This window comes from Panthera uncia (assembly GCF_023721935.1).
Source record: "Panthera uncia isolate 11264 chromosome B3 unlocalized genomic scaffold, Puncia_PCG_1.0 HiC_scaffold_1, whole genome shotgun sequence".
Taxonomy (NCBI): Eukaryota; Metazoa; Chordata; class Mammalia; order Carnivora; family Felidae; genus Panthera; species Panthera uncia.
In genome coordinates, this window is record NW_026057582.1 from 46894994 (window position 1) to 46922535 (window position 27542).

General features: G+C 40.3%; 1 protein-coding gene across 4 annotated transcripts in view; it reads right to left on the reverse strand.

Moving 5' to 3' along the window:
* Nucleotides 1-25579, reverse strand: part of FRMD6 (FERM domain containing 6) — an 81197-nt gene extending 55618 nt beyond the window's left edge. For all 4 annotated transcript variants that reach the window (XM_049612787.1, XM_049612788.1, XM_049612786.1 and 1 more), the window contains exon 1: nt 25465-25579. The gene's annotated coding sequence lies outside the window, so the exon portion shown is untranslated. The remainder of the gene's footprint in view (nt 1-25464) is intronic.
* Nucleotides 25580-27542: the final 1963 nt, after the last annotated feature.

Genomic DNA, 27542 nt, shown 5'->3' on the forward strand with positions numbered 1-27542 from the left:
AGCCTGTTACTTTTAACATAAATTGAATCCTTTGAGGATCCTATGCAAAGACTTTACAGCAAACTAAAATAATCTTTATAAAATATTATTGTACCCACTACATAAGTGTTTTCATGGCCCAGAAGTGGGAAAAAGCCTTAGATATTCTGGTGTTGTTAATGAATTTTTACAGTATTTACAAGTTAGTAGTAGGCATATGTATTAATTTCTAAGATTCTATCTACTACTAAATGGAATAATAATGCAATAGAAGAACAACCAAATGAAAATTTGACCACTGTATCGGATCTCACAGATGATCTACTCCAATCCCTTAATTCAATTTTATTTTGTAAGTTTATTCATTCATTTTTGAGAGCCAGCAAGTGAGAGCACGCACAAGCGAGGGAGGGGCAGAGAGAGAGGGAGACACAGAATCCGAAGCAGACTCCAGGCTCTTCTGAGCTGTCAGCACAGGGCCTGATGCAGGGCTCGAACTGACAAATTGTGAGATCACAACCTGAGCTGAAGTCGGACACTTAACCGACTGAGCCACCCACGCACCCCCCAACCCCATAATTTTATAGGTGAAGAAACCAATGTGGTGAGAGAATGATCTGCCAAGGTAATACCAGTTAGTTTTAGGTACCCAGTATCCTTTTTTTTTCCCCAGGATTTTTCTTCTCTAAATTCTGTTCAAAAACTCCCATGAGTAGGAAACAATTTAATTTAATCTAGTCTCTCTTCAAAAAGTTCATTTTGATATAAAGTTAAGAAATATGTTAAAATGATTTACTAAAGTGAATGTACTCAAATGCTAATAAGACCTGCCTTCCACCCTGACAGTTGTAGCATTATATGTAAAGAAGTTTATGAAGCCAGAAAAAGAGTGTGAGGTGCTAGGAATCCAATTTTTACCTTGATACACATAAATGATGGGCTGCAATTACTCTGTTAACCAAAGAGTAGCATTTGCATCAGGGCACACCCTCACACATGTGCCCATACTGTTCATGTGCCAAACGTGCAGAAGGGCATGAAGTAAAACTCATGGGTCCAGGTACTCTTTACAGTAAAAGATCAAAAGCACAATCTACAGACTTCAAAGTAAGCAATTCCTCTGGACATTCTAACAAGGCTTTATACTGCTACAAAAGTTCTTATTCAACACCTCTTTGGGGGTTTTGCTGTGAGTAAGGTAGAGACAAAGTTGTCACGTAAACTTATAAAGATATCTGAAAATACCAATTTAAAAAGTCAGAGAAAACAACTATTACTATTATTATTATTATTATTTATTTATTTATTTTAGTGAGAGAGAAAGAGAGAGCACACATGTGCACGCAGAAGCAAGGGAGGGGCAGAGACAAAGAGACAGAGACAGAGACAGAGACAGAGACAGAGAGAGAGAGAGAGAGAGACAGAGAGAGAGAATCCCAAGCAGGCTCCATGCCCAGTGTGGAGCCCAGTGTAGGGCTTGATCTCACGATCACGAGAGCACGACCTGAGCTGAAATCGACAGTTGTACGCTCAACTGACTGAGCCATCTGGGCACCCCAACAATGATTATTTTAATCATTAAAAAAAAAAAGTCTAAAACTCTGACTTACAGTTTTAAAAGTCCTTGCTTAAGAAAACTGATAAAAATGTTCATTTTATATAGGGCTTCCCAGTTATATATAGCTACCCCATCCCCCCTGGGGCATCATCCAGTCATTAGCTAATCTTCTCCAAGGAGACTGAGGTGATTTGTGCTATTCTGGAGAAACACAAATCCAAGACTGTTAAGATGAATGTGAGGAACATCACTGGGAGCCACGGCTGCATCCCTTAGGTTTTCCCCAAGGTAACCTTCAATCAGAAGTTGGCTCTCTTCTACCTGTCATCCAGCGTTTAATTCCCTTAGCTTACTTGTAGAAGATAACCACCATAAATTTGCCAGGTCCATCAAGTGTGAAATCTCATTTTCAAGTAGTATTTACCTATATAGTAATATTCTATTTCCCATACACCAACTCACAGACCTTGTTTCTAGAACTCTTCTCAACCAGGTTTTGAAATAAGAGACCAAAGCCAACCTGAGTGTTACCTTATATCCCAAAGAGAATAGAAATAAAAGTCATTTAACAGTGAATCTCTGCACTCTCTGGTGAAGTCCACACTGTCGAACAGTGAGTCACTGAATAGCCCAGTCAAGTTGTCTCCATTTGACCTACCTGTTCATTGGATTTTCTGGTTCTGTGATGTGCATCCCTCTGCATACTGCCAAAAGACAACATTCCTCCTGATACTAATCATCCTCTAATGCTGTGAGAGAGACTTAAAAGCCTGATTTTTAAAGGGTGTGGAGGAAGGAAATCAGAATTACAAGTTACCCTACAGTGACAGGGTTAATCCTCCATGAAAAATGGAACCACAACTCAACGCTGAAGTTAAAAACAAACCAATCAAACAAAAAACAGAAACCAACCTATCTCTGTTTAGCATTGCTTTTTTTTTTTTTTCCAAATGGCTCTAATCATCCTGGAAAGGCAGCTAGTTCTGAGGCTGACCTACAGACTATTATCCTGAGTAAACCAGAAGAGCAGCCTACTCCAAGGTCAGCCATTCTTCATGGCAGGACTACTGCCCAATACCAGTGGTCCATCACTGTCCTCCTACTGCCTTAATTCTACCAAGAAAATGTTACATACTGCCAACAAATGCCATAGAATCATTATCACCTCAGATCCAGAGGCAAAACTATTCAAGTATTCAAAAAGTCCTCATTAAGAGATGAGTGCCTATTTTCCTTCATGACCTTCACATTTGGAAAAGTGAATTAAGAAAATACGTTGTTGGTACTAATCATGGGCTCTCTAGGGAAAGCTGGATGAAAATTCTTTTTCAGATAAGATTTGGAAAGTTGTACGTTGTCTGCTGGTAACCCTCGATACAGTTGGCGATAATGAAGAGACAAAATCCTGAAAATCCTTCTAAGGAGTCTTTCAAAAACATCTTCCAATTGCGTTACTCTGTCTGGAATTTGGAAATTACTTGCTCCTAGAAGTCATGACAGTTTAAGAAAAATCTACAGTTAATATTACACTTAATGGTGAAAAAGTAAATGGTTTTTCCCTAATATTGGAACAAAGCAAGTATGTCTGCCCTTTCGACTCAAATTCAAAGTTGGAAGACTTAATATCTGATTTTTCAGACTTACTGTAAAGAGTACATACATTACTTAAAGCAGTATATATTTTTACTTTTTTTTAAGTTTATTTTGAGAGAAAGAGAGCATGTGTGCATGTGTGAGCAGAGGAGGGGCAGAGAGAGAGAGAGAGAGAGAGAGAGAGAATCCCAAGCAGGCTCTGTGCTGTCAGCATGGAGGCCCATGTGGGGCTCAATCTCACGAACTGTGAGATCATGACCTGAACTAAAATCAAGACTCAGACGCTTAATGATAGCCACCCAGGTGCCCCTAAAGCAATACAATATTGGCCTAAAGATATGTCAGTCAATGGAATAAAGAGTCCAGATACAAACCATATATCAAAAGTCATTTGATTTTTGATAAAGGTGCCAAGGTACTTTACTGAGGGAATAAACTTAGAATTGATTTCGGCCCTAATACAAAGATTAACTTGAATCATAGATCCAAATATAAAGGCTAAAACTGTGAAACTTACAGAAAACTTCTAAGAGATCTTTGTGATCAAAAATTTTTTTAAAGGAAAAATTGGACTTCTTTACAATTAAAATTTCTGCTCTTTGCAAGTCAGTTTAAAAATGGCAATGCAATCCTCAGACTGAAAAAAATATTTTTAAACATTTATCTAATTAAAGACTTAAATCCAGAATACATAAATAGCTCTTACTAACAGAAGAAAACTCACTTAAAAATATGGTCAAAAGATTTAAACAGTCACTTCACTGGAAAAGATACACAAATGGCAAGTAAGCATTTGAAATGATGCTCAATATTATTAGTCATTAGGAAAATGCAATTAAAAACTACAGTGAGGGGTGCCTGGGTGTCTCAGTTGGCTGAGTATCTGACTCTTGATTTAGGCTCATGTCATGATCCCAGGGTTGTGGGATCAAGTCCCACAGTGGGCTCCATGCTGAGCACGGGGCCTGCTTGGGATTGTCACTCTCTCTCCCTCTGTCCCTCTCCCATACTCACACATGTGCGCTCTCTCTCTAATAAAAAAATAAAAAACAAACTACAGTGAGATACCACAATGCACACCCCTAGAATGTTTAAAATTGAAAAGACAGAGAATACCAAACCTTGGTGAGAATATGGAGCAAATAGAACTCTCAGACACTGCTGGTGAGAGTGTTAAATGATATATAACTACTTTGGAAAACAATTAATAGCTTCTTATAAGGTCAAACATTCATTTATCATAGAACTCATTCTTAGGTACTTGAGTAAGATAAACGAAAAGATACATCCACCAAAGACTTACACTTGCAACCCTTATCAAAATACCTATAACACTTTTCACAGAACTAGAACAAATAATACCACATGGAACCACAGACTCCAAATAGCCAAAGTAATCTTGAAAAAGAACAAGGCTGGAAGCATCACCATCCCAGATTTCAAGATATACTACGAAGCTGTAGTAATCTAAACAGTATGGTACCAACATAAAAACAGACACATAGATCAATGGAACAGAATAGAGTCCAGAAATAAACACATGCTTATATAGTCAATCTATCACAAAGGAGGCAAGAATATACAATGAGAAAAAGACCATCTCGTCTCTTCAATAAATGGTGCTGAGAAAACTAGAATGTTACATGCAAAAGAATGAAACTGGGCCACTTTTTAACACTATATACAATAGGACTAAGGACCTAAATGTGAAGCCTGTAACCTTAAAGCTCCTGAAAGAAAATATAGACAGCAGTTTCTTGGACATCAGCCTTAGCAACATTTTTCTAGATATGTCTCCTGAGGCAAGAGAAACAAAAGCAAAACGAAACTACTGGGACTACACCATATCAAAAGCTTTTGCAGAGTGAAGGAAACCATCAACAAAACAAAAAAGGCGACTTAATGAATGGGAGAACATATTTGCAAATGATATACCAGAGAAAGAGTTCTATCCAAAATATACAAAGAACTCATACAACCCAACATCAACCCCCCAATAATCCAATCAATCAAGAATGGGCAGAAGACATGAATAGATATTTTCCCAAAGAAAATATGCAGGTGGCCAACTGACACATGAAAAGATGCTCAATGTTACTAATCATCAAGGAAATGCACATCAAAGAAATGTCAGCTTACACCTGTTAGAATGGCTAGATTCAAAAGACGAGAAGTAAGTGTTGGTAAGGATGTAGAGAAAAAGGAATCCTTACGCACTATTGGTGGGAATGCAAATTGGTAGAGCCACTGTGGAAAACAGTATGGAGGTTCCTCAAAAAGTTAAAAACAGTTAAAAAAAAAGTTATTATGACCCAGTAATTCCACTACTATTTACCCAAAGAAAACAAAGACACTAATTCAAAAAAATATATGCACCCCTATGGTTGTTGTAGCATTATTTCCAATAGCCAAGTATGGAAGCAACCCAAGTTCCATCCATAGATGATAAAGAAGGTGTGGTATATGTGCACAATGGAGTATTACTCGGCCATAAAAAAAAAAAAAAAAGAATGAAATCTTGCCATTTGCAAAAAAATATAGATAGACCTAGAGGGTATAATGCTAAATAAAATAAGTAGGACAGAGAAAGACAAATACTGTGTGATTTCACTCACAGAGAATTTCATTCATGGAATTTAAGAAACAAAACAAACAAAGAAAAAACAAAAAGAGAGAAACAAAAAACCAGACTTTTAAATACAGAGAACAGGGGAGCCTGAGTGGCTCAGTCAGTTAAGCTTCTGACTTTGGCTCAGGTCATGATCTCACGGTTTGTGAGTTTGGACCCTGCATTGGGCTCTGTGCTGGCAGCATGGAGCCTGCTTCGGATCCTCTTTCTCCCGGTCTCTCTGCCCCTTCCCTTCTCTCTCTCTCTCTCTCACTCTCTCTCTCAAAAATAAACAAACACTTAAAAATAAATAAATACAGAGAACAAACTGGTGGCTGCCAGAGGGGAGGTGGGTGGAGGGATGGGTGAAATAAATACAGGGAATTAAAAGTACACGTATCTTGATGAGCATTGAGAAATGTATAGAATTGTTCTATTATATTGTACACCTGAAACTAACGTAAAATCATATATTATACTTGAATAAAAATTTTAAAAATATAAATGAACTGGTGTGCCTCAAATTAAAAAAAAATTTATACATGAACATTCACAGTAACTTCATTCATAATAAACTTCCATTCCCAACTGGAAACTATCCAAATATCCATTAATAGCAGATGAATGAACAAGTTGTGACAACTTAATATTACCCAATTAAAAAAAAAAAAAAACTTGATATATGCAACAAAATGCATGAATCCAGAAAGCATTATACTAAGGGACAGAAGCCAGATACAAAAGCAAAGCACAAAAAAACTACAGGTCACATGATTCGATTTACATGAAATTCTATAAAAGGCAAAACTAAAGATTAGTAGTTGTCATGGATAACTGGGGTGGGAGGAAGGAGAAAAAGGAGAAAGTGGTGGAAGAGAAGAGGACTAACTAAAAAGGGGCTGAAGAAAACTTTTTGGCATGACAAAAATGTTCTATATCTTGACTTTGACACTGGTTACATAATTATACACATTTCTCAAAAGTTACCAAATTATCTACTTAAAATTTGTGAACTTTATTTTTATTGCATGCAATTTATATAACTAAAGATTTAATTTAAACAAATTTAATGAATCTACATGTTCATTGAAGCGCCTTATGTGTTTAAGTAACACCACATTACTTCAAACCCTTTGCTGCATGATGCTGGTATTATTACCTAAACTGCCTAAACCCATGGCTTCCGAAAGTTTAAACTTGACCTTAAAAATTGAAAGGTAGGAATTCATGGTGATTTGGAAAAAACACTACAATTTTAAACGATACTAAGTAAAACCAAAAGTTAGGGCCTTTTGATGTTTACCAATGGTATCACCTAGCAAGAATTCCGGAGAGATAAAAGAAAATTTCTTGTTAAACAAAAATAGCACAGCAGAGTTTTAAACAGGTAGCATTTCACATATCACATGGTTTAAGTGTTCACTGGTTTGTCTGTCTCCCTCATCAACCAGGCTCTAATTTCCAGAGGACAGGTCCATGCCTTGTTCATCATTGAATTTCCAGCAAAATGCTTGGCATATAAATAAGAGTTGAATGAAAGAAAGATTTGCAGATGTTCTCATGCTAAATTCGGGTTCATTTACAAAGTCCACATGTCTAAAACTTCCTACAGAAAGGCCTGTAGTATGTTTCCATAAAACACTAGCACTTAAAGATTATAATGTTCTAAAGGGAAATCAAGCAAATGTATTTAATGTCTCACCTTTAAATGTACAATGTGCCATCATTCCAAAAACACCTTTACTCTAATTTTCCTTTATTAACCAATCCTACAAATTACTAGAGGTTTTTTTCAAGGTAACAGCTGCTCTGAACAAAGGATTAATAGTGTGAAATTTTATGCATGTCTTGCTGTCTTCTAATAAAATCCAATGATCAGGAATTTTGTGTCAAGTTAAATGCATTATCACAGGAAGTATAGTATGTTTGAAAAGACTACCCTATCTAGTTCGGACTGACACAAAAAATTCTCTACGGCAACATCAGTGTAAGCTAATTAAGGAACAAAAGTTGATTTAGCATTGGGCAGAAACCAAAATTGACTTAAAAAAATACTAAAAAAAAAAAAAAAAAGAAGAAATCAAAATGTCACACCGTATTTTGCAAATACTCTAGAAATATTTTATCAACAGGATGACTGGTAGCAAGAAAAAAGAGCACAGGCCTCAGAGTCAGAAGAGTATCATGTTCTGGTTTTTCACCAACTATTTCAGGTAAAGTTGTCAAGTCATACAAATTATTTAACCTTCTCATCTGTAAAACAGGGACTACTACTCTGAGGATCAAATAAAGTAACCTACAAAATGTCACATAGAGATAAATTATGATGATGCCGGAATATCTAGTTAAAGGAAAGACATGCTCACCTTCCTTTAATTTTTGAGAAAGGTAATATATACAAATCATGGTTCTTAATCTGATAAATACCATGTATCCTTGCCCCACAAGTATGCATCAATGTTTCATTTTCCAGTGTCAGAGTCTCCCGCTCACCACCTGCAGTCCAGGGTAAACGCTGTAACAATCGCTTCTTTCTCCTGCCCACACCTATGGGTAGTAAATGACCACCCAGATAACATCTATGATAAGACCCTGAGGTGTCTCCATGGGATACCACATTTACAGAGCACTTTCAAATGCATTATTTCATCTCAGTAGTATATCCCATTATCTAACAATACTTTAAGATGTGTGACCTTGGCATCTGCGTGGCTCAGTGGGTTGGGTGTCCCTCTTGATTTGGGCTCAGGTCATAATCCCAAGGTTGTGAGATTGAGCCCAGTGTCCAGCTCTGCACTGAGCATGGAGCCTGCTTAAGATTTTCTTCTCTCTCTCCCTCTGCCCCTCTCCCCTGCTCATGAGCTCTCCCTCTCTAAAAAATACAAAAAAAAAAAAAATCTGTGACCTCACTCAAATATCAGATGTAATTCAACTTCTCAACAATGACTTATTATAATACCAAACTCTAATGACAGAATTCTTAATTGTGCTGTATAGCTACATTTCTATCTGCATTTAGGTAGAAAAACCTTATCAATTAATATGCATACACCATTATGAAATTCTATTATTTTACTTTACATTTTAGCATCTCAAAGAGAATTGAGAGAACACTATTTATAGTTATTCTTATGATTACATAATTATTCCCATAATCAAATACTTATATATATGTATATATATACATATATATATACATATATTTATATGTATATTTATTTTTAAATAAATAAATATGTATATACATATATATACATATATTTATATTTATATTTATATATATATATATACATATATATATAAATTATCATAGGAAGCTAATCAATGACATCTTGATTTGTTTCTTTGAGGAAAATGTCCTATTTCATAACTACACTCTATTGGTAATTTTCAAAATTCAATCTTTGTTTAGTTTTTGAAAACTTTAAATTTATATTTTTCACACAGATACAATTTATATTTTTCAGTGTGACATTAAATCTAACTACATATTACTGTTATGAAAGTTATATTTTGTTCATATGTCAGATTTGGGAGATACACAACATGGATTTTTATAAACACAGTTTTTAGTTTGTTTTATGGATCAACTGCTCCTGGCCTGTGAAAGGTTTAAATTCATAAAGATACTTATAAAATAACTTTATTAATATCCTCAGGGGAAACACACACACACACACACACACACACACACACGCACACGCACAATTTGAGTAGAAAAGAAACTAGGAAGGAGTAGAATCCTTGTACATGATTTTAGTTAAATTCTTGTCTGTGAGCCTTTTCATCCCATTATAGAACATACGACATGCAGAGTTGTTTTTTTCTTTGTAATAGAGGATACATAGGCGATCAGATGAAGCAGGAACAGAACACAGAGGGTTGAAGAAACAGAGGCAGGGGAAGTTAAAACTCACATTCATAAGGAGGTCAAGACAACAGCAAAGATGGGTGGCGCAGCAAATATAAAAATTTCATTTAGAAATAATCCCAACTTTTTGACCCCACCCCCAATATGAAAGTAAGATAAGACTATATCAACTATTTTATAAGAAATTATGAGGTCCGTTATCATCTCGCTCCTAGGCACAGGGCCAAGCACATCAACTCAAATGGTGGGAGGGTCGTGTCATTTCAGGACTACCTCCTCACAGGCAATTCGATCATCACAACGAGGGTGGACACCACCACATGTCAAACCAAGGAGGAAAAACTGCAAGAATGGTTGAATGGGCGTTTCCAGTGGATTAGGCTCGTGTCTTGGGCCCCAGTGCGTGGTGTACCATCACTAAGAAAACATCTGGCATGAGGAAACAAGAAACGTTGTTCTGATGCAGGCTGGGAGGAAATCCCTAATTGAGGCATTTCAAGAGACCTTGTTTTCTTGCACTGAGAAATCACATAATTTCTATTGCTGCATTCTATTATTAATGCTTAAAATCCAATCTGTATTTATGGTCTTTTGAAAGTTTACGGAACAAAATTTGTATTCTTTATGGCCTTTTGAATGTTTAAGCAACAAAATGTGTATTTCTAACGCCAATATTAAATATGAATACATGTCACTATTGTGCTATTGATATACATCATTTATACATCAGACTCGGGAGATACACACAAACACAATTCTGTTAACTTTTTTTAATGGGTCAGATGCTTCCTGGACTTGCTGAAGGCTTAAATCTAGATGGCAGCTCTCTCACATCATACAGATCAGAAAGAATAAAGCCACAACACTGTTGGGCTGAAGTCAAGAGTCAACAGTTTTATAGGAGCTATGAAAGAATTCAAGAGAGTAGAAATCACCTCTTATGTGTCCTCAAACAGTACTGCCTACCTGGGAAGACATGACTAACATCCATAACACAGACAATAATATCATACCAGAAAAAGATACACAAACTCAGTCACCACTGCAACATGTCTGGTCAGGATTCAAGCACTAGAAAATGGAATTCAGTTGACCACAACCAGGCTACATAAGCCCCCAAACATTTCAGAGCCTTTCCCAACCCCTTGGCAATTGAGAATTTGTTTCAGGCCCCTCAACTGAAAATAGTTCATACATTAAAATGCATTAATTTAGATCCTTTATCTATAATATGGTGACTACAAATTTCCTGAAAACGTATTGGTCAATTACGAGTCTAGTTCAAGAATACATAAGCCAACCAATCATTAAAGGCAACTTTGTTTTATAAGTTAACTAACTTTCATCAGCTTTCCCTGCTAGTTTTTACTCTACAACTAAAATTCATGAAAACTTCTCTTTATATTTCTGTAGGCACCAGTAAAAGCAAATAATTTAGTAAATAACATATCATCTGTTAAACACCCTCTTCACAACTTAAAACTGACATGGGCTCAGTTAATGAATATTTAAGGTTAAAAAGATTTATCTGGTACTTATTTTAAATTCTACATGACATTTGACATTTCTTAAAAACTATTTCCTGATCTGATTTCCTTAAATTTCCTTAAGCTCACATCTGAAAATCTTGGGTGAATTTGAACTAAAACTTACTTCAGTATGTTAATTTTTCTGAGTCTCTTTCTATAATTACCAGTAACATGAGTTTCTCAACAGAAATTTCAGACATGGCACCACTACAGCTGACCTTTGTTTCAGTGTGATGCAAAGCTATGCAAAAAATTAACTTTACCACTATATTTAGATGGATTTAGTTAAGTATAGAATTCTATTTTCTTTGGGGGGAAAAATGCCTAAAGCATTTCTGATTGCTGTGATAAAATATATACACCACACAAAATTCCACTCTATTTTTTGGCTCACATATGCTACTAACGTTACCTCTGAGGTTTTTCATAATACCCTATTACATCACTCCAAGATCATACTAATAAACTATTAGTATTTTTTAGTCACGGGCTTGGAAATATAAAATAAAGGTACGATCCACTACTCACTCTTGAGGGAATAAGTCAGTTTATTTTTTATATCCTACTTTCGGAAGCCATAAGAAATGTTCTCACTGTAAACATCTTTAAAATAATTACAGTTTCATAAAATAAAAGTTAGTTTGCGAGTTAGCTATATCTGAAATTTCTAGCCCAAATTCCTTTTTGTCTTTCATTTACTTATTTAAATAGAGTTCAATTCAGGTACCAAACAAAGTAAACTCTAGAGTTATAAAATATAATTCATTCTTCATGGGGCACCTGGGTGGCTCAGTCAGTTAAGCATCCGACTCCAGCTCAGGTCATGAGCTCGCAGTTCATGGGTTTGAGCCCCGCGTGGGGCTCTGTGCTGACAGCTCAGAGCCTGGTGCCTGCTTTGGATTCTGTGTCTCCTTCTCTCTCTGTTCCTCCCTCACTTACACTCTGTCTCTGTCTGTCTCTCTCTCTCAAAAATAAAGATTAAAGAAAATAAATAATTCATTCTTCCTCATTAAAGTAATGACTGTAGCCAATGGTAAGTTCCTTAGAGATTTTTTTAACTCTTATTTTGTCACAGAAATTACCACTTATTTGTTTCTAAGGTTAATTTTTTTTTTTAATTTTAACGTTTATTTTTGAGAGAGAGCGAGACAGAGCATGAGCAGAGGAGGGGAGAGAGAAAGAGAGACAGAATCTGAAGCAGGCTCTAGGCTCTGAGCTGTCAGCACAGAGGCAGACACGGGGCTTGAACTCACGAACCGTGAGATCATGACCTGAGCCAAAGTTGGACACTTAACCGACTGAGCCACCCAGTGCCCCTCTAAAGTTAAATTTTTACATTTAGAGTATTTTATAAACTGCTATGGCATTATGAGAAAGTCAAGGAGTTTAGAATTCAGTTATGTTATACTCCCTATTACAGCCCCACCCTCAGACCAGACTGCTGTTAGGAGGTCTCAGAGAACCCCCCAGTTCTTGGTAATACTTACCAAAATTAAACAATTATACATTCTGTTTTCTGATATCTGCCTTTCTGGCTAATGGGTTAAAGCTTCAGGAGAGCAGGTACCATCATGCCTGTTGAATTCATACTATCTCCAGGGCCTTCTACATAGGGTACTCACTATTTGTCAAATGAATGAAAAAATAAGACATTTAAAACAGTATTAGCCTTAGAAAGAAGCATATCTAAAATTATAAAATGGTATGTAATAAAGTTCCCCTTATTTGGAAACGTCATCCACCTACATAACAGAATCTAAACTGGCAATACATGAGGTGGTGACTTAATACTCAAATAAATGATATAAATCTTGCTACAAAGAAATCAATATAGTAAATTAAGATTGCCCTGTCTGAGGAAATAGATTTTATACGAGTTTTGGGTATTTTCTAATTCTTCTCAATAACCACTATAATTATATATACCTTCCACCATTACTGGAAGGTAACTCTAAACAATAATTAATCTAGTAAATCTAGAGTAAATTTGCTAGGCACTAGTAAATAAGATATGGTTGTTGTCCTCGAGAAACTTCGAGCTGGTAAGTTAGAATATATAAAAAGATGACAATATAAAGCAGGATGTACTAAGTTCCAGTGAAGTGACACAAGCATTCTGCAGCTCACTTGAGTGCAAGGAGAATAGCAAGCATGACCCAGACTAAGTATGTATGTCGTAGTTAGCCTGGTAATGGAGACAACTGGGGACTACGAGGAGAACTGGGATAGACTGACGGATCTGTGAGATGACATTATGAAGAATCCAAGTGACTACAACACACGGATAGTCAATTCCCATGCCTACAGGGGCAGGCAAGAAAGGAGTGAAGCCTGCAGGATGAAAATGCCGACAGCAATTTGGTCTCAACGTTGGGGCCAAGAGGATCTCTTCTGGGGAGTATGGTGGGCTACAGAGTACAAACCCCATATAAAAGGGGAAGTTGTTACCTTGCTCCCCAAAACTCATTGCCAGGCCTTCCGGCTTTTCAAAAGAAGATATAAAATTCAATTTTTTTTAAGTGAAAAGTCTCAACTTTTAAAAGTTGGCAAATAATTATTTTCATGCTATGTTAAAAACCAAAATACGTCTGTAGCCAGTCTTCCCGGTGGGCCACAGGTTTGGAGCTCTGGTTTGGGATATTGAATTCCATGCTCAAGAGATCTGGACTTCATCCTGTAGTCACTGACTTAAGAGACTTAACGTTTATTCCAAAATTTGCTTAGTTTTATACCTCTGCACACTCCAGTATTTACCACGTACAACTCTCAACACTGCCAAATTATTTCACATTGGTCTTGTGTATTTCTCCGTTACAAGCCAATTATGTTCACTTAACAAACTGTAGAGTGACTTATAAGTTTCAGCTGAAAAAACATTCAAAATGATACTAATAAAGCAGTGTTGACAGAGCAGTGCCTAAGAGAATGCTGACATTATGTTACACCACAACCCACTAGAAACACACACACACAGTCCCTGGAGCTCCACTTCTCAAAAAACATGCACCATAATCCAGTGCAAAAGAAGAGTCTTTGCTCTTTCCAGCATTTTCCCATACTTAGCAACTTTCTAAAGACTATTACTACACTTTCTTTTATCACCAAACAACACTCGAACACATGTAGCAAAGTTTTAATTCTACCATTCACTGTAAGCTTTTAACTATCCAAAAACAATATTTAAGTACTAAACGCCGATGTGTTAACATTTTAATAAGCTTAGGGAAAGAAAAGATAATTAGTATCAGAGACTTGTTGATTCGTTTTGATGACAGTATTACAGAAAGTTAGCATTATAATTCAAAGGTAATTCCCAGAAGAGAAAATTCTTGGTGCATAATTATGATATACAATACAGAACTATGAAAATTGCTTAATCACATGCTTTGAAATAATATTCAGAGTGGAAGCTATCAACAAAGTATAAAAGAACTATTAAACAAGCAATGTTTCTATTACTTAAATTCTCTGGCTCTTGGGAACCCCTACCCTGAGCCATCCATTCTGTGAACGAAGGCCTCCAGGTTCGTGGGGCACTACGATGTGTGCCTGGTCAGCTCAAATCTATCACCATTGCCGAAAAAGAGGCTAACTCAAAGCACATGTCTCACAGGAGCTCTCTTATACCCTTTTCATGTAAAGGATCAATGGGTTGAAGTAAAGAACACGTCTTTACTAGAAACAGAAAAGTCTCAACACAAAGTGACAGTGCTTCCAGGACATAGTTCTTATCTAAAGGGATGCAACATAGAATAAAGACACTGCATTACAACTGATTTTCTATTTCAAAAGAAACAGACTACAATCTATACGCTGGGAGCTTTCCCGATAATAACCAGAGGGAAGCTCAAAGGCTCCCCATTACCCCCATCCCTGTCAGAGCCTGCTGGAGACCCCTCATGGCCTCTAGTATTCTGAAGTTCTACCCCACATTCTATCAGACATATTAAAAAGTACTCACATTTAATACTGTTTATAAGAAACTGAACAGAAAATAAGAATTATCAGGGTACCTGGGTGGCTCAGTGGGTTGAGTGTACAACTCTTGATTTCAGCACAGATCATGATCCCAGGATTATGCCATCAAGCCCCATGTCAGGCTCCCAGCTCAGTGTGGAGCCTGCTTAAGATTCTCTTTCTCTCTCTCTCTCTCTCTCTCTCTGCCTCTTTCCCCTGCTCTCATGCTCGCGCGCTCTCTCTCTCTCTCTCTCTCAAATAAATAAATAAAAGGAAAATTATAATTCTCTTTCATAAGCTTTTTATTCTCTCTTGAGCCCACTCCAGTCACGTTTTGCCCCACCCCTCCACTAACACAGCACTTGTCAAGGTAACCAATGACTTCCCTTGCTAAATCCAATGAGCAACTCGGTCCTCACCCTACCTGACCTCTCAGTAACCTATGACGCCACTGATTCACTCTCTCCTCCCTGAGACACCTCCTTTACTTGACTTCAAGGATATTCTTCCCATTTCCCTCCTATCCATCTGGCTGCTCCTTCTCATTCTCCTTTACTGGTCCCTTCTTACCAACTCAATCTTTAAAGGCTGAAATACCTCAGGTTCAGCCCAAGTGCCTTATCATAGAAAAATAACTCTCAGTTCATTCTTCCCATTTTGTGGGTCAACAGAAATAAGAGTATCTTCTAATAATAACACTTATTTAGGAAATGGAGACAATTAGATCCACTATGTTAGAAATGTGTGCATAATTCCTATGTCGTAAGATAATTTCTTAGGAGATTTCTTCTCTTCTTCAACGAACTGTAAATACTAGCATGACCCAAAGCTTGGTCCATGGACTGTTTTCTCTGTCTATTCACATTCCCCAAGGGATCTCATCCAAATTCTCTCGGCACCTTCCAAATTTGAATCTCTAGCCTGGGCATCTGAAACTCCAGAATGCTATCGAACAACACACTCAACCTCTCTACCTGGAAGTCGAAGATAACGTGTTTACAACAGCTCCTTGTTATCTTTCCCAAACCAACCTCAATCAGATCCCCACCTCAATTCATGGCAACTCCATAATTATGCAAAAAGCCTTGATGTTATCCTTACCCTGATCTCTCTCATATTCCTCAAACAGCTGGCCAAGAAATCTAGGTGGTGTGATCTACAAAATAAACCCTGGTTATTTCTCACCACCTCCTCCACTGCTATTGGCATTTCTCAACTGGATTGTTATCAACAACTGCTAACCTGTATCCCTGATTCTGCCCTTGACCGACCACCCTGCTCCATTTTTCTACCTCAACACAGCAGCCAGTGATTCTATTAAAATGTAAATCAAACCCTTACTCCTCAGCTCAAAGCTTTCCAATGATTCCCCATTTCACTCAGAGTAAAAGCCTAAGTTCTTAAAATGGTCCACCAAACGGGCCCTACGTGACATGCCCCCTAAACTTCTCTGACCTCATCTATTACTGTTTTGTGACCTTCTCATTGTTCCGGGAACACACCAGGCACACTTCCACCTGAGGCCTTTGCCGATCTCTCTGCTGAACAATGTTCTCCAGGTATCTCTGTGTGGCCAACTTCCTCTCTCGAGTCATCTTCTCGGTAAGTCCTACTGTGGCCATTGTATTTCAAATCGCCAACACGGTCCCAGGATACTTCATAGAGACATAAAACCTATTTCTGATGGGCTTAGGAAACTTAATGTTTTAAAAACATTCATAAGTTCAAGATATTATTCAACACATAACAAGCATGGGTTGTGCAGGGTAGGTCCTGCTTTTAAAGAACACAGTGGGATGATACACTGTGTATCACAGTGGGATGATACACTGATATAAATTATTCTGGAGGATCCTGTGCCTATTTTGACTGGCTTCTAATTATGCTGTTTAGATGTAAATGTGTCTTTTTCTAATATGCTTAACTCTTTCTTAAATGTTCCTTTTGAAACTTCCAAACTATTAATTTCCATTGAATGAGTGGTTTAAAATCTTAAGCTTTGGGCCTACTGAGAGAAAATTATAAAGGGGTCTGACCCACATTATAGAAACTATGCCAATGGTGGGGATGGGGAGGGGAGAAATAAACAATAATTGCTTTATACCAATAATAGTGGTTTTATTTTTTTTTTTTATGTTTATTTATTTATTTTTAAGGTGGGGAGAGGCAGAGAGAGAAAGAGAGAGAATCCCAAGCAGGGTCCACACTGTCAGCGCAGAGCCTGATGCGGGGCTTGAATTCACAGACTGTGAGATCATGACCTGAGCTGAAATCAAGAGTTGGATACTTAACTGACTGAGCCACCCAGGCAGGTGCCCCAGTAGTAGTTTTCTTTAAAAGCACATGTAGTTTATAGGGTACAAGAGCAAAAGACTTGGGCCACTGGTAGTCTTTAAGTTTAAAAATACTTTGTTCGGCCTTCATTATCATAAAGAGAGATTATTTTTTAATCTGTAGATTTACTTTTTGGCATCTGGAAAGGCATATATATCTAGCAAGCAGAAGCTGAGAGCCTGAGTAAGACTACTGGAAATCAGAAGAGAAATAGGAAAAATAACTCAATCAATTAGTGGTCAACGGGATAGGCCAGCAGATATTCTCAGTGCTGTGATATAGACTGCCCGGTATCTGTAACTGAGAAACACTAGGTTTTGTTGCCTGTTGAAGGTCATCGAAAACAAAATATAATACCATCTCATGAGCTGCTTATAAATTAAAGGCTCAGGGACTTCCAAAAAAACTGTAAATCCTATACATCATTTTTTTTTTTTTGTCTTAAGTAGTAAGAGCTAACATCAGTTGACAGTTTGCTATGTGTCAGACCACGCCATTGTTTTCTACGTACTCTTTCATATAGTAATCAAAACAACACTGTGGGATAGTTACTATCATTATCCTCATTTTACTGGTAAGAAAAAAGAGGTTCGGAGAACGAAGTAACTTCCTCAAGGTTACACACAGGAAAATAGTGGAGCCTGGATCTGTGCCCCAGAGGATTGATTTCAAAGATCTTGTTGTTACCGTTAGACTTTTCTGCTTCTCTTCCATGTTGCCTCTGAAATGTACTATTCTTTTCTGCAGTAATTTCAGTGAGGAACTTGTCAGAGACATGACCCTATGGTGAGCACATTTTTTTAATTTTCTAAGATTGCACATGCTAGGTTTTTGCTGTTCTAAGCAGTATTTCATTGAGCATAATATATTTACTACCCATTTGTAACACTTCTGCTATTTTACTTGTTTTTCACTTTCCTCATGAGCCTAAGTCAAAATTCTGAGCCTTTTCTTAAACCATGAAAAATGCCCTTTTCCCCTTTAGGGAAACATAAAAGAAAAAAAAACATCTACATCATTTGTTTTCCTTTGTAAGCACTTTATCTGTTAGATTTCTCATAATCCTCTGTTTTACAGTAAATGCTTCCTGGAGACTGCCACAGACATCAGCATCAGAATTTCACTGTTGTTTTAGGTAGAGACAGGATGTTTCCACAGATATTTATGAAAAGATAACTTGAAGGAGGGGGAAGCGTGTCCAAGGGAGGAGAAAAGTGTATAACCAGTGAGGACATAATGGCAGGAAGAGGCAAACAAACAAACAAAGACTTTTTCATAGTATCTTCTTAAGAGTGAACTACTCTGAAAATATTTAGAAAGCAGTCCTTTGAAACTGAGTTCCAGCCTAGATCACTTGTGGATCAATGAAACACTGAGTCAAGAGGGACCTCAAGATGTCACCTACCTGGCACTTGACACCCAACCTCTCACTAGAAAGTCCTAGAACACAGGAAGAAGGAGAAAAGGGCTCTGCATGGGAGCAGAGGCAGACCAGCCTAGAGGAGGTAAAATTCTTCCTCACTGGACCACTGCCCTGTTTTCTCCGGGCAGGTCTGAGTCTATCTGAACAAAGCCACACAATCCCTTTGTGTTGACAGAAAAAAGCACCCCATCCTGAGGCCAGTGGACTCACTGCAGAGCAGAGGGCCGGCTGTCAGCCCTCAGATGGCGCGAACCTAGACCAGACTGAGCGTGAGAAGGAGCTTGTTCACTTGGTGCTGTCATTACCTGTGAGACTCTGAGTCACTCAACCTCACAGGGCTTCAGTCCCTCCACTTCTAAAACCTGATGAGGCTGTCTGCCACCTATGGCCTCCTCCCTCTTTCCAGTTCTCAGTTAAAATCTGGCAAGATCCAGTTGGTATGTTCCTGTGTCCCTGAAACAATAGGATTCCGTGGACTGAGCTGAGACTTCAGTGTTTTTGTAATGTTCCTTTCTCTTTTTTTCCCTTACGTTTTTGAAGTAATTTTCTCTTTTAATCTTAAGACTATACTCTCCTTTCAACTCCAAGGTGCTCGACTTTTCTTGAGCCTTCAAAAGGTCCTACCCCACATATTAGTCCCATCCCCAAGTGTCCATCGACAGAATGGATAAATACACTGGATATATTCATGCACAGAAAAAAAGAAAAAAGAACGGCTACCTGCATCAATGTGGACATGACGCTATGCTGAGCTGAAGAAGACACAAGAGAGAACTTCTATTTGATTGCACTTACGTGCAGTCTGAGTGGGGCGGCTGGGTGGCTCAGTCAGGTAAGCGTCTGACTCCTGATTTTGGCTCAGGTCATCATCTCAGGGTTCGCAGGTTTGAGGCCTGAGGGGCTGCCAGAGTGGAGCCTGCTTGGGAATCCCTCTCTCCCTCTCTCTCTCAAAATAACCATTTTTTAAAAAACCATCTAAGGGGTGCCTGGGTGGCTCAGTCGGTTGAGGGCCTACTTCGGCTCAGGTCACGATCTCACGGTCCATGAGTTCGAGCCCCGCATCGGGCCCCTGTGCTGACAGCTCAGAGCCCGGAGCCTGTTTCAGATTCTGTGTCTCCCTCTCTCTGACCCTCCCCCATTCATGCTCTGTCTCTCTCTGTCTCAAAAATAAATAAACGTTAAAAAAAAAATTTTTTTTTAAAACCATCTAACCTGTGGCAATGAAAGAACAGAGGTTATCCCTGGGGCAGGGACTGTGAATGTAAAGATAGGCTTCTGGGGAGCAGATAATGATGTTTTTTTGGCTTGGATGCCAGCTGCCTGCATATGACCACTTCGTGCTATACTTCTGATCCGTGCATTTGCCTGGTTGTATCTACTGAGACTGGATAGTACAAGTGCCACTACTAAATAATTACTCATTTGATGTAAAGTACACAAAGAACTACCCAAAAAGCTAAGTGAGCTTTTCATTAATTTCCTAAAATCTTCATCCAGAATTTGCTTAATTTTTATAATCATTTCCTCCTTCATATGAAACTGTGGCTAGAAGACAGTATAAAATAATTGTTTTTCTCTCTGTCTTCATGTACCTATAAAACATTACTACTCAAAGTTGTATCGTATCTATGTACAAAGGCAGAGTTATTCGAAAACAGCTGAAAATATCCCTGGATAATCAATTAGGAATACTGAGGTTCTAAATAGATCTTTTTGGTCCAAATTATCCCAGTTACCACATTAATGAAATACACTGGGTCATGGCAAAATCTCTTAGTTTCTTGCTGTGCAGACTAAACTCTGCTAGGAAAAGGCCACACGAGTGGGAAAAGGCAATGGAGAAAATGCTGTGCTACACACAGCTCCAAGAAAGCTCTAGTCAACACTGCTGTCTCCTTTGGCCTGTAACTGGTTCATCTGAATTTGATGCAGTGCTACATTTTTCTCCTCCTGAGACGATTCTTCATGTCAGATCAGAGATTTCTTTCCTTTCCCCCTCCCACTGTTGTATGATATCGTTTTGATCAGTATGGTATACTGCATGATTGATTCCACTTGATACGTATCAAGAGTGATATCATACTCTGATGCATTACTTGCATCCGAAGTAATTACACCACCAAATCATGTCAGATAATCTGGAAGCACTGATAGCTTGTTTTCACTCAAAATCTTATCATAACTATGGCCATTATTACTGTAGAGCCCCTCTGGTCTTACAGCATGGCAGGCAGGCTGTCGCTCTCACAAATGCTGGGGGAGTAATTAAATATTTGTAGAACCAGGGGCACCTGGGTGGCTCAGGAAATGACCTTATGGTCCGTGAGTTCGAGCCCCGTGTCGGGCTCTGTGCTGACAGCTCAGAGCCTAGAGCCTGCTTTGGTTCTGTGTCTCCCTCTCTCTCTGCCCCTCCCCTGCTCCCACTCTGTCTCTCTGTCCCTCAAAAATAAACATTAAAAAAAAATTAAGTATTTGTAGAATCATTAGAGTTTAGACAAAAAAATGTTTTTAATCTTCAAAATGAGAAGTGGCATGGGTGGTGGTGGGGCACAATAATAAGCATCCAGTCCCTAAACACTATTTAAGACCAAAGCAGCAATTTAACACAAATGCACACAAGCTTTCCAGGATGAGTAGCACATAACAGCACCATTTCATATTGTATGCAGATTTTGTAGGGCACTTTAACATGAATCCTTTTTTTCTCTGCTAAAAAAGATCTTGCTTTTTAATTTCCACTTTTAAATACAAAGTTTTCTCTACTTCAGCCTTGTTTTAAATATGCATCCTTCTAAGTTCAGATTTTCCTTGCAACTCATTGTCCAGTATTCTACTTCCTCCTTCCTCTCAAATTATTCCCTTAACCTGTTTCTACTTATTTTTATAGGCCCCCAAAGCCTCTTCCTCAGGATAATGTGCAATTCAAAAAACCCTCTCAACTACCCCCTGTATCAAAGTTTAACTGCAGAAGCCAACAATACTATTTTTCCTGTTTGGGTTTTAGGAAAGATATGTTTTAACTAAAATTTCACCACTCATAAAATTCCATCACTATTTCTTTTCCATTCCCCCCTCCTACATTCAACTGTTTAATATGCAATCACAATGTAATCAAACTCTTAAATGTATAATTACATAAACAAAGACTTCTTAAAAATATATAATTTTAAGTGTGTAACACACACCCTTAGTAACACTTAGTAACTTTAGTGTTGGAAGTACAGATTTTTTTTTAAGTACTGAAGTTTTCTTCTAAGTTGTTTGTTCTTTCTTGGTGTGGGAGCAGGGTACAGGATCATCATATGAGGACCAACTGCTTTATCAGAAACCACAAACTGTGTTACAACAGGATCCTATTAAAGACTGAGAACGCACTTATAACTCTTTATAAAAATAAAGTTGGAATTGGGGCGCCTGGGTGGCTCAGTCGATTGAGCATCTGACTTTGGCTCAGGTCATGATCTCACCATTCATGAGTTCAAGCCCCACATTGGGCTGGCCACTGTCAGCCTATCAGCTCAGAACCTGTTTCAGATCCTCTGTCCCCCTCTCTCTGACCCTCCCCTGCTCATGCTCTCCCGGCAAATAAATAAATAAATATATTTTTTTAAAAATTTGGAATTGCATAAATGAAAGCCAACGTTTCTATGCTTTGTTCATAAGGATACACAATACTGAATACCTCTGGTTTTCCTACTTATGAAACACACAGGCTCATTTACCAAACCAGGGCATTTATAAGGTTTGCATTCATGTGGAATAGGAAAAACCTATCTCTGCATAAATAGAGAAAACTTTCTATCCTTGAGAATGCTTAAAACAATTTTCAAGTGACTTTAGAGAAGGCCCCTAAAATTTAGTTCTGAACTCAGAAAACCACCTAAGGGACAGTTTGTGAATGCCATCTGGGATCCAGGCAGTTTCATCAACAAAAGGGAAAACTTGTTGAGATCATCCAAATCTAAAATTCACATACATTTTTACATCTGGACTGAATTAATCTTTTCTTGGTACTGGCTTTCATGTAATAAAATAATTGTTTGCAGGTTTTATTTTTTTTTTTTAAACCCACAGTCTCAGAAATCAAAATGTGCAGCATCCACGCTGAAAACTACAAAGAACTCCTTTATCAAAAAAGTTAGCTGTGAGACAGGACTCATTTACACTAAACTCTGAACTTGACAGTTCAGTCAAAAGCAATTCTGTTTGAAACTTTCATTTCAAGCATCTGCCACAAAAGGCTACACAGTCTATTATGTCATAAGTTCTGAAAGCCAAAGGCTTTATAAGTGTAGTTAAAAGTGAAAACAAAGTCCAGAAACCAGAAAAGCTCTACAACCCCCTTCTCTGGATTCAGCTAGCCCAACTGGATGAGTTTTTACAGAACTTGTTGCCAGAAGTGATCACCTAGCACATGGGCACTTTGCTTTCAAACAAGCAGGGTCTTCCTCCTAGCTCCTATTGTTTCACTGCAGAGCTAGGAGCATCTTCAACCAGCAAGTTCAAATTATGTACTTGAAGCTGGTAGCTTACCCAGGGTGCCCCCCAAAAAGGAGGGAGTGGAAACACGGAAAGATTTCCTTTCCCTTAAGATGTTTTGAGTTCTGCAAGGACTGCTGATTACTGTGGTCCATCAGTGTCAGATCTCCGGCATTTTTACAAGCAATTCAAAAGGGGGAAAATTAGTTCCTATTACAGTCAGTCTGCTTTCTGGAGAAGATATCCTGCAGATAACTTGATAGAAGATATCCCCTGGGGGACCCTTCTCATCTAATGATCCCAAAGGTCCATTTTAATTTGAAATATAAATCCAATATGTTTACAAACATACGGAAAGAGCATTTAAATGTCAGCTGCCTCATATTGTGCAGTATTTTCCTTTTTAACGTAATACTTTTATTTCTCAAAACCACACCCAAGGAAAATGATTAACTGCTACAAGTTTTGTACTACAAAGGACAACAGCAAAAGCATCTGTTTTCCTGTCTCTCTCCTCTGGTCTTCTCCCCTCCCCCATCTCGATGGTGCAGGCTGTAAGTCTTGGTGGTTGTTAAAATTACTTTCTACAAGACTCTCATAATACTGCAGTTTCTGAAAAACTTCTTATCCTTCAACATTGCTGAGCCTAAATTTATGTGCTGCTCTAAGAAGACAAAATCCAAAAGTCAAAAGCCTTTTTAATGACAGATGTATTACGGAAAATTTTCCCCACAAAGTTTTGATGCTGTGAAATATCAACTCCCTGAAATCACAGAAAGGAAATGACTTACATTCTTGGAAAATGAAGCCACTAGCAGCTTTCTCCAACAGTATTTTCTAATCCCTAAACTACACCCTGTGGCAACGGGGAGTATTTCGTGCAAAAACTGAATTTAAATAGATGCTTATAAACCCAATAAACAAACATCGTCGGATCCCAGAGAAAAACAGAATCAGACACTTTTTCTGCACACTCAAAAAACCTGGAGAGCACAGGCTTGAAGTCAAAAGCAACCTGAGAACGCTTGCTCAAGTTTTCCTGCCCCACTGTGGGCCATGCAAAGCTCCTGAGGGAAATTCTGGCAAAACAGATTTTTGCCAAAAAATAAAAACGAAAAGGGTGTAAAAGAGCTAATATTTCTTTGGACACTTAACTTCACAACTGCACGACCTGAAAATCTGCCAGTTTTCGTTTCAACTTTAAAATATGCTTATTTTGACACCTTTCCATTTATTCATGCCCTAAAGAAAACGCCCTCACTATTAGGTTACGCTGTCCCAGGACTCGAGGTACTGTTATTAAGCCCTGTGGATCTCACAAGGGTGGCCCCCAGCGGTCCATACGTGACAGTTCCCGGTCCTCCTCGAGGACAGGCTGGTGGTCTCTGCTGCCCCGGGCCGGGCCTGCGCGCCGCAAGCACCTCCAGGAACCCAAATTCTGCAGGCCGCGCCCCCCACTAGCATCCCACCGAGGCCCCCTTCTGGCGCCGCCGAGCCCCAGCTCAATCTCGGGCTCCCCGATTAGACACTTTCAGGGTCCGTGGGGCAGAGGCTGCTCTCGGGTCCCTTCCCGCAGCCGGGCTGCCCTCCCCCGGAGCACGCACAACAGGCGGCAGGGCACCCAGGAATTCAGGGTTCACGCGCTGGCCCCGGCGCCCCGTCAAAGTGGCGACCGATGGGGCGCAACCGACAAGCGCCCCCGGAACAGCGCGCCAGAGACCACTGGGGAGCCGAGCGCGGCACCGTGAGCCCGGGGAGCAGCCCGCAGCCCCGGCCGGCCTCCCGCCCTCGCCGCAGAGGCGGCCCCGGAGCTCCGCGCCTCCCCCGCTGCCTGGCTCGGCTGCCCCGGGGCCCCGGCCTCCCGCCCCGGCGTGGGCGAGCTCTGACCCGCGGAGAGGCGACCTTCCAGCCCGGTGCCCGAAGCCCAGAGTCGAGGAAGCAAAAAGAAGGCGAAGAAAGACGCAGGGAAGACACTGCTTTGGCTAGGGCTCTCGACTCCCAGAAACCCTCCCAAAGTCCCGTCCAGCCGCCGCCGCCGCCCGGCCGGCAGGGGGCACAGTGGGTAGCCGGGGCGCGGTGGCCGGGCCAGGGGACAGACTGGGAGGCCCCCAAGCGCCGAGCTCCCGCTCATACCTCCCAGAAAGCCCGGAGCACCAGGCGTCGGACTCTTCCCAGGTCCTCGTCCCTTCCTGCCTGCGCCGCGCCAGCCCGGCTCCTCTCAGCCCCTCTGCCCCGGCAGCTTGTCGAGCGCTCCGCGTCCGCCCCGCCCCCACGCCCACGCCTCCCGCCCCGCCCCCAGAGGCTCCGCCCCCACGCCCGCCCCGAGGTGGCGGGGGTGGCCGCCGGGCCGCGGGAGCAGAGCGCCTAGCTCGCGGCCGCACGTGGAGCGCCTGTCGGCCCCGCCCCGGACCCAACCAAGCGTCCCGCGGAGGGGTGCCGCGACACGAAGGTGGGAGCAAACGGAGGGAGCCACTCCTCTCGGGTCCTGAGGAAGGAGGAGAACCCAGAAGGGCACCGTACGTGGACCACTGCCATCTAGCCCTTACCCTCACGCGACGGATGCGGGAGGGGACACTGTCAGCTCCCCCCTTCTGGCCGAATGGCCCTCTCCGACGCTCGGCCCCGCTCCCCGGGAACCCTCCCTCCCGAGCCCAAGTCTGGGTGGGCGGGGGCGGCTGTTTGGCCTGAGCACCGTTTTACTAATTCTGAACGACGGAGTGGAGGGAGGCCACTCTAAGAGGAGGCGATCCCAGCGGAGGAGGCTTCGTGACTCCTAGCTTCCCTCCCGTCTTTCTGTCCCGCACCCACCGGCCCACCCACCACTCGGGACGCCGCGCCCTCGCGGGTTTTATCCTAGATGGTGGGGGCGCCGCCCGGAAGCCAAGCCTCCCCTGCTGAGTCTCTCCAGTTGTGAAGGTAGACACAGCCTCTGTTGGCTGTGCTTTTAGTGTCCGTGACCCCTCAGAAATTTTATTTGCCCGCTCCTGGAGGTGGCTGGAGAGAGCGCCGGGTGATGCAAAGGGCCCCCGGAAGGTGTTTTTACGGAATTTTCTTGGGTCTGGGAAAGAGCTACGCCTCTTTGGTCAACCTGTGCCCACTAGGACCTGCTGCTGGGAACTGGAGCCAAGGGAGAGTCACGTCGTCCCCAGACCCCTGGTGCACAGTGCTCCCGCCTCTCGGGCTTCTGCCCTCCTAGGTCTTATGTTGATTGCTGACCCAGTGACCCCTGGCCAGTGTAGCAGTAATACCCCACAGGGCCCTTCACTAAAGGAGTAAGGCTGTGTATGTTTCTGGGTCTGACAAATGGGTGAAGAGACCAGAAGAGGAGGACCTGAGAAAGGACAATACCCAAAATCAGATTTATGCTTACAGAAGCCAACTTAAAAATTGCTCTGCTCTTTTAGTCCAAACATAAATATGTAAAGCTGGCTGTTACTGGTCGAAAGTATGCCTGTCTGTGTGCCTCGTTTGCTTGGCAAAAGAAATTCACTTTTGTGTTCATTAGGGCTGAAGCTAACTTGGAATAGTTGCCTCATTGACAGCTTTTACAATGGAGGAACTATGACACTGGAACTGAATCTTAGAAACAGCTGTGATCTTTTTTCACAATTGATAATACATTCAGAGCTTATTTCTGATATAGCAAAGCAGCAGTGTCTAAGGGTATTGCATTTAAAGTCATAATTCCGTTATGGAAAAAAGGACCAGAACTACATTTCAATGACTGTCTTCTAAAGTAGTTGTATTTAATTAACAGTAAAATTAAAAATTGGCTTACACTGGTTGACAACAATGTAGGCATTTAAACGTGGAGGCTCACACTTTTCTCTCACTTTTTTAGATGCATTCAGAATGAGTGCACAGTAAACACTGGTTGATAAGATCTTAAATTAATTTGATGTCTAATGAGATAATCCAGCATTTCATAAGTAAAGATAAACGAGATAAAGGAGTAATACATTACTATCTTGGAAAACAGTTCCTAAATCTGATTTCTTTTCAGGCTTTCTGCATCTAGTGGATAAAGAACAACATACTGTAGGGTACCTGGGTGGTTCAGTTGGTTAAGCGTCCGCTCTTGATTTTGGTTCAGTACATCTCACAGTTCAGGACTTGGAGCCCTGAGCCCCACATGGGGCTCTGCACCGACAGTGCGGAGCCTGCTTGGGATTCTCTCTCTCTCTCCCTCTCTCTGCCCCTCCCCAACTTGC